We start from the raw sequence: 8007 nt of genomic DNA, 5'->3' as shown, positions 1-8007 counted from the left end.
AAATACATTGTAGTGGGGGAGCACGGCTTCCCTAGGAGATTGAGAGGGAGGGAAAGCCACACACACCTTGGTGGGTGGAACCAGGGAGTCCACAGCCGCCCCACCAGAAACAGAGGGGTGGGATAGGAAAAGGAAGTACAGAAGGTGGGTCCTGCAGCTCAGTGGGGCTGGAGCTGCTGAGAGAGACAGATGCTTCTAACTCACTGCTGGTGTAGGAGCCTGCAGAAGATGTCTGCTGTCCTGAGGACTCACCAGAGCTGCCAGACATGCTTGATGCTGAGGAGCTCCTGGGATTGCCACTGGCTGTGCATCCTGAGGAGATGGAGGATGACCTCTGGACCCAGGTGCATGCTGAGGGGAGGGTATGAAGTAGCCCAGGGACAGCTAACACTAGGCTGATTGCTTTGCTGCCTGAATCCAGGTCGGTGTGTTGTGGCTGGATTCCCTGCTGACCCAGTAGTAGAACACTCTGCCAATGTTAGGGCTCTGGGCTGTGTTACCTCAAGGGGAATAAGGCAACACTTCAGAAAGGAAAACTTTAGAAATGGTAAAGAGGAGATAAAAGGAAAGCTCCTTTTCTCAGAAGGTGCAGCCTCGACTCCCCCCTGTATCTGTCACTAGTGGATTTAGCTTACAATAAGAGTGCCCCTCCCTCCTTGTGTAACATAAATAAAATAAAGAGAAGACAAGGTATATGGTGCAAACAAAGGTAAGTGTATTCAGGGTAAAGGTACAGAAAACTGGGAGAAATTGGGTGGGTGGGCGGGCGGGGGGAGGGGGGAGAAGAAGAAACACAAACCTAACCAATACAATGAAACAGTGACTGGCTTTAGGAGCTTGAAGCTCAGACCCACAAAACCTCCCTTGGTGTTCAGAAAAATAATAAATGAAACCCCAATACAGAAACCTCTCCTACTATATTTAGGCGCAGTGGATGCTATGCACAGATGCAAGGTCCACGACCATTCAACTCTCTGGCTGATTGGGAGCCTTTGAGGAGGACCACTGGGGAGTCCTGACAACTGGTGGACTTTGTCGCAGGCAGGGAGACCCTCTGGGATGATGGACACCAGGTAAGCTGCAGGATTCCCATACAGGTAAGATGGGTTCACTTGTGGCGGGAACGATGATGATGACAGGCCTCTCCCTCCTCTGTCTCGCTTTGGGATAGACGCTGTTCTTCTCGCTAGCTCTGGAACGTTGGGAAGACCCAACCGTGCATGCACTGCTTCTGGAATGGACAGCCCCGTGCAGGCGCTGAGCAAGATCTTATATAATCTTTAAGGCAGGAAAAGTTCTGATGGAATAGAGTGTTGGGGGTTGGTTTTGGGTGGGGAAAAACTGGTTCTGTCCAGGTTTGAGCCAGGGGACTCCAGTGTCTAAACTGTAAACAAATTTGCTTACAAAGATGGAGTCCAAGGGTCACAGATGATATACTCCATATTGGATTTCATTAGAGCCAGTGATTTTTCATAACCTTTATTTTATATACACTATTAAAACAACTAATTAAACACATTTAAACAATACCAACACATTTTTTTTCTACCAGCTGGGACCTGATGGAGTAGGGTGGGCCTGGGTCTACCTGACCCCTGGGGTGGAAGCCTCCCCACCTTAGACCAGGAGCTAGGATGGTAGACCATTTACTACTCTGCTCTGCCCTGCCTGAGGGCTGGAGCCTTAGACTGTTTAGTGCCCTGCCCTGCTGAAGGTCCTGGGCTCCTGGATTATCTACTACTCTGCTCTACTTGAGGGCTGGAGTCCTTTATACTGTCTGGGTGCAATCACCCAACTTGTGAGCTTGAGCCCTGATGACAGATTAATGCTCGTCCTAGCCCAGAGAGCCTCGGCTTTAGAGACTACCCTCCCCCCCACCTTTTTTACAGGTTATCATTCTAAGTGAATGATGCTGAGAAGGTGTGGCCTCCCTTGGAGATTGACCGGGAGGGATGGCCATGCATTCCTACAATGTCTAATCAACCTATCAGATGCATTGAGTCATCTGAACCAAGTCTACTTCATGCCATTGGACAAATATGTAGATACAGATAAGTCTCCAATGAGCTTTACTGTAAATGGTAGGAATTCTTTAGGGTATCCAGCATCCTTTTTGTGACATACTTTACCCTATAACAAAACTTTTTTTGTTTCTTGGCCAAAGTTTACTAGTCACCAATCAAGATTACTAGTCTTCCTTCCTTTCAGTGCTCAACAACTCCTATCTAATAGCTGGGTTGGTGACCTACCTTGGCCTCCTCTTTTTCCTCCTATTCTCTTTTTTTGTCAAGGACAGAATATTGGTTATGACTATAAAGATAAAATAATACTTTGTATTTACGGAGCAACTTCCATCTGAGGATGACAATGTACTGTACTAACAATCCATTAGCTTCACAACAACCCTCTGAGGTAAGCACAATCCCCATTTTACCAATGATGGAACTGTGTAAATTGGCATAGCTGGCCCCATGTATTTAAAATACAATTTCAGATTATTTTCCTTGCATGGACCAAGTAGTCTACTGTTTGTTCAGTGTGCATATGAATGAACAGTATAATAATATAACTTTGTTAATAAACTATTTAATCTATAAAAAGAAAAAGGAGTACTTGTGGTATCTTAGAGACTAACAAATGTATTTGAGCATAAGCTTTCATGAGCTACAGCTTGCTCAAGAAAGCTTATGGTCAAATAAATTTGTTAGTCTCTAAGGTGCCACAAGTACTCCTTTTTCTTTTTGCGGATAGAGACTAACACGGCTGCTACTCTGAAACCTGTCATTATGCAAGGCATTTATTTAATCTATGGAATATCTTTTCCTATTTCATTGTTTTAAAATTATAATGAAAAATGATTTTATGCACATTACTAATCCTGAAAAGAACAAGTGTAAAACTAAATTGTAAATTCTGAATGTTTTTTTTTTTAAACATAATATTCTGATTCCTGAAGACATACTCTTGCTTAAATGTGTTTTTGGGCCAGTGCCAGGTGCTCTCTGTTCCCTGGACCTGAATCTGTGGACGTCAGACTGAGAAACCTTACCTATCACAAAAGCGTAAAAGATGCAGGATCTGATTCTAATTGTAATTTACACCCATTTTAAGGCCCTTCACACTGACAGAGTATCAATGAGAATCAAGCCCTCAGAACGTATTCATAAGAAAGATTAAGGTTAAAATTCTATTTAATTTCCTCTTAACAATGTCTGAGGAAAAATAAAGTGTTTTCAGAACGACTGAGATACAGCAGACTTCAGATAAAATATTCAGTATAAAAATGGTGGTTCCCCCACCTCCCAGATTAAGGGTAAATTAGCAGGAGATGTGCATCAAGAACTCTTACATATGTACCCATTTGCAACAAATATACTTACTATTCAAATTTTAAATTGGATTTCCATGGTTTTGGCTGTAGAGCTTGCAAGGCTCAACTCTGCAGACTCTTGTCTTGAATCAGATAACAAATATACTTCCCACGAAATTTGAAGACCAATTTTTTTGCCAAAGGGTCTGTCATTTTACTGCACCCAGACCTTTACTCAATTTAGTTGGTGATGTGGCAATGTGATGAGGTTTCAGCATATGATACTTCATTGTGACCAGAGTTTGCTCCTTTAATTTTATATCCAATCTGGGAACAAACAAAATCTGAACATCTTTTTCATGCTTTTATTCCAAGTGATTTCTCCCCCTCCCCCCGACACGAAAACACTTAAGAGGAACTTTGATTTCATGTTTCTGTCTCCAAACCATACATGCACCCGTGGGTATGAAATATGAAACTATCCTGCTATGACACTGATGTGATTAAAATATCACTAATTAAATGTGGAGTTAGTGACTCTGAGATGAACCTTTTGGTAATACGCCTGACCGCTGTGGGAGAAGAGGTGATATCTCATGTGGCCCAGAATGACAGTGTGGCACTGCTGCCACAATGTGGGTTTGAGAGCCAGTTGGGAAGTCTGTTCTCTAGTTCAGTGACCTAACTTCAGTGGGAGCTGTCTAAACAGTGAAGGCAACTGAAGATCTCTAGACTTATTTATAGTGCTCTCATGCAGTGAAAACCAGGGAAGTAGAAATTACAGATTACCAGTAATGGCAAACACAAACACAGTTTACATATATGCTGGAGATAAGCCAAAGTACTTTCCAAAAAGGTTACCAATAGGTCAATGATTCACAACCTTTTTCCATACCAGGATGCCCCTCCTATCGACAGGATCTAATTAGAGTACTTCCTCCTATTTAGCAGTCTGAGAAAGGCAGAGTGGTTGTGACCCTCCTGGCTGAGAATCCCTACAACTTTTACCTCCAAGACTTCCTAGCCTTAACTCCTAACTGGAGAAGGAGAATGTGGTTTTCATGATCACTTGGTACCATAAAAAAAATTATTAAAATTTTAGTTTGAAAGAGAAGAAAAAATAACAACCAGGAATTAATAGTTTTAAATGTCTTATTGTAGTTTAAAATCATAGAATATCAGGGTTGGAAGGGACCTCAGGAGGTCATCTAATCCAACCCCCTGCTCAAAGCAGGACCAATCCCCAAGTAAATCAACCCAGCCAGGGCTTTGTCAAGCCTGACCTTAAAAACTTCTAAGGAAGGAGATTCCTCCAGCTCCCTAGGTAATGCATTCCAGTGCTTCACCACCCTCCTAGTGAAAAAGTTTTTCCCAACCTAAACCTCCCTCACTGCAACTTGAGACCATTACTCCTCGTTCTGTCATCTGCTACCACTGAGAACAGTCTAGATCCATCCTCTTTGGAACCCCCTTTCAGGTAGTTGAAAGCAGCTATCAAATCCCCCCTCATTCTTCTCTTCTGCAGACTAAACAATCCCAGTTCCCTCAGCCTCTCCTCATAAGTCATGTGTTCCAGTCCTCTAACCATTTTTGTTGCCCTCCGCTGGACTCTTTCCAATTTTTCCACATCCTTCTTGTAGTGTGGGGCCCAAAACTGGACACAGTACTCCAGATGAGGCCTCACCAATGTTGAGTAGAGGGGAACGATCACGTCCCTCGATCTGCTGGCAATGCCCCTACTTATACAGCCCAAACTTATACAGGAACAAGGACACACTGTTGACTCATATCCAGCTTCTTGTCTACTGTAACCCCAGGTCCTTTACTGCAGAACTGCTGCCTAGCCATTCAGTCCCTAGTCTGTAGCAGTGCATGGGATTCTTCCGTCCTAAGTGCAGGACTCTGCACTTGTCCTTGTTGAACCTCATCAGATTTCTTTTGGCCAATCCTCTAATTTGTCTAGGGCCCTCTGTATCCTATCCCTACCCTCCAGCGTATCTACCACTCCTCCCAGTTTAGTGTCATCTGCAAACTTGCTGAGGGTGCAATCCACGCCATCCTCCAGATCATTAATTAAGAGATTGAACAAAACCGACCTCAGGACCGACCCTTAGGGCACGCCTTGATACCGGCTGCCAACTAGACATGGAGCCATTGATCACTACCTGTTGAGCCCGATGATCTAGTCAGCTTTCTGTCCACCTTATAGTCCATTCATCCAGCCCCTACTACTTTAACTTGCTGGCAAGAATACTGTGGGAGACCGTGTCAAAAGCTTTGCTAAAGTGAAGGAATAACACATCCACTTCTTTCCCCTCATCCACAGAGCCAGTTATCTCATCATAGAAGGCAATTAGATTAGTCAGGCATGACTTGCCCTTGGTGCATAGGCACCCTATGCATGGGTCTCAGCAGCCCATTGGGTGTTGCAAGTCAAGATGAGAAGAAACAAAGAATTCACCACAGAAAATCAAACTATTGGTCTATTTTGTATCCTGCCTGCTACAGTGATGTTTTAAAGACAATGCCCCTGTCCTAAATGTTAGAACCTGGAGCTGCGCAGTTCTGTATATAGGTGGGAATAATATCTTAAAACTCACAGAATATGACCCGGAGGACATGATTTCATTACCCCTATCATTATCTTGACTTGTATCACTACAAAGACTATGCTATTAGTGTTATGGTACTGCTCTTTAAAAACTGTCACCATTTCTTCCTACGAGAACTCTGTAAGGAAACTTGCATGGAACCATACTGCAGTATGCTTGCTCAGCCCCAGTGCTTTTTCAGTCCTTTACTTTCATGATCACGAAGTTAAGTCACAGATTTTGACAAACATTTAAAATAATCTAAGAAATTGGTCATATTAAGTCCCTGATCCTGGTAGTCTTTGTGCGGAGTACAATGGGGTTGTTGCACTCGGCAAGAAGTGCAAGCAACAGCTACATGAGAGCACAGGAAATGTGCAGTGCTGTGGTAGCTCTGGTGGTAAGTCTCAAACCTCTAGTATACCTATTTCCTTATAAGTAGACAAGGTAAAAGAGTGCAGGCAAATAATGGGTGAGTGTGAAGGGACATGGTTTAAGCATGATTCTCATCATGCTAATGAGGTACTTAGACACATGTTCTGCTATTTGGCCCCAATCTTGCAATGTGTTACACATAGGCAGGTCCTTGTGTCCAAATGGAGCCCCATTGACTTCACTGAGGCTCTGCATAGTTGCAGAGGTCTGCCCCTACAACTCACACTGCAGAATTGAGGCCTCAGTCTCTTCCCTGAGACTAGGCGCTACTCCCCCTGACAATATGCTAGCTGTGTTCTGGCCCAGTCCCCCACTGAAGTTACAGTAGCCAAGTATCAGGTCTTAAACATCTTGTAATACTAAAGCAGTAGAGAGACTTCAGTATCACAGCACAGCTATATGACCCAATCAGACCTAACCAGTAACATTGAGCTTATTTTAGTTACTAACTTTGTAGTGAATATATATAATATACTATTACTTGCAACACTTTTATAGGAGAGGAGCTGGTACTGGGATCAATGATCATCTTTTCCCGGGACCTTCACATACTAGGAGAAGCCTATAAATATAGATTGCCTTCACCAGCACTTGGTGTGGTGTACTGCAAGCTGTCACTTTAATTTGTGAGGGGTTTACTGGCCCTGCTTGCAGGCTAGGGGCCTCTGTAAGGAAGAGTGTGATCAGTCATTTTGCTAAGAGCCAGGTTACAGCAAGGTGAGTTGAGTTGTGCCTCTCTGCCTTAGGGAGCAGCATATTTTCTCCCTGTTTTTTTGGTTCTTCTGTGCTATGGTTCTGGATTTTAAGCGATAAAGTAATGTGTTGCATACTGAAAGAGTAATTTATGGGGATTTTTTTTATTTAACTTCTCTTTGTATGCTGTGAATGCAACACTTGGCTCAGTGTCTCTCTTTAATTTGTCTTCTCCATTAGTCGTAGCATGTTTTTCATAAATGATGTTTGTTTTAACTGTAGACTTGACTGCTTGATGAAATTATTCAAATGTTTTAAAGTAAAAATCTTCACCTTTTAAGGGATGTCTGAAATATAGTGTTATCTATGCTCATATTTGATATCCAGCACCTTTTTGGTTATTTAATGCCCCCCAAAATATTTATTGGACTGTAATTGCAAAGGATATTTTTTTCCTTTGGAAACTGGTTCCACCTTTGCATTTTCCAGCCCTCTGGTAGCTCTCCCCCCTATTCTCTCCAAGATTCATGGTCAGCATTACAAGAAGTTTTTAACAAATTCCCTGTATGCCCTAGAACGTACAGCAGCTGGACTGGCTGACTTGTAATGCTTCACATTTTCCAAATGTTTCCTTACCTGTGTTTTAGCAATAGCAATTTTTACAAGCTCTTCATTACTACTTAGTAATCCAACCCCCTTTTTAAATATTCTAAAGACAGAATTAAAAATTCTTCTGCCTGTGCAACCTTAATTCAACCTCCTTTGTGTATGCATTATGATAGTCTTTAATTACATGATCATACTGTTTTTCCCCAGGAATCCTGTCTCATTTAGTGTACATACGGAAAAACCAGGGCGGGAAATTAAGATTGCACAAGCAACCATAAAGTTAACCTTTCCTAATTTCCAAGTGCTTAACTTTACAAACTAAACATTATTTTAACTTAGTTTTATGTATATAATATAATATACATGTTG

The sequence above is a fragment of the Caretta caretta genome, chromosome 2 (assembly GCF_965140235.1).
Source record: "Caretta caretta isolate rCarCar2 chromosome 2, rCarCar1.hap1, whole genome shotgun sequence".
Classification (NCBI taxonomy): domain Eukaryota; kingdom Metazoa; phylum Chordata; order Testudines; family Cheloniidae; genus Caretta; species Caretta caretta.
This window is presented reverse-complemented; position numbering follows the sequence as displayed.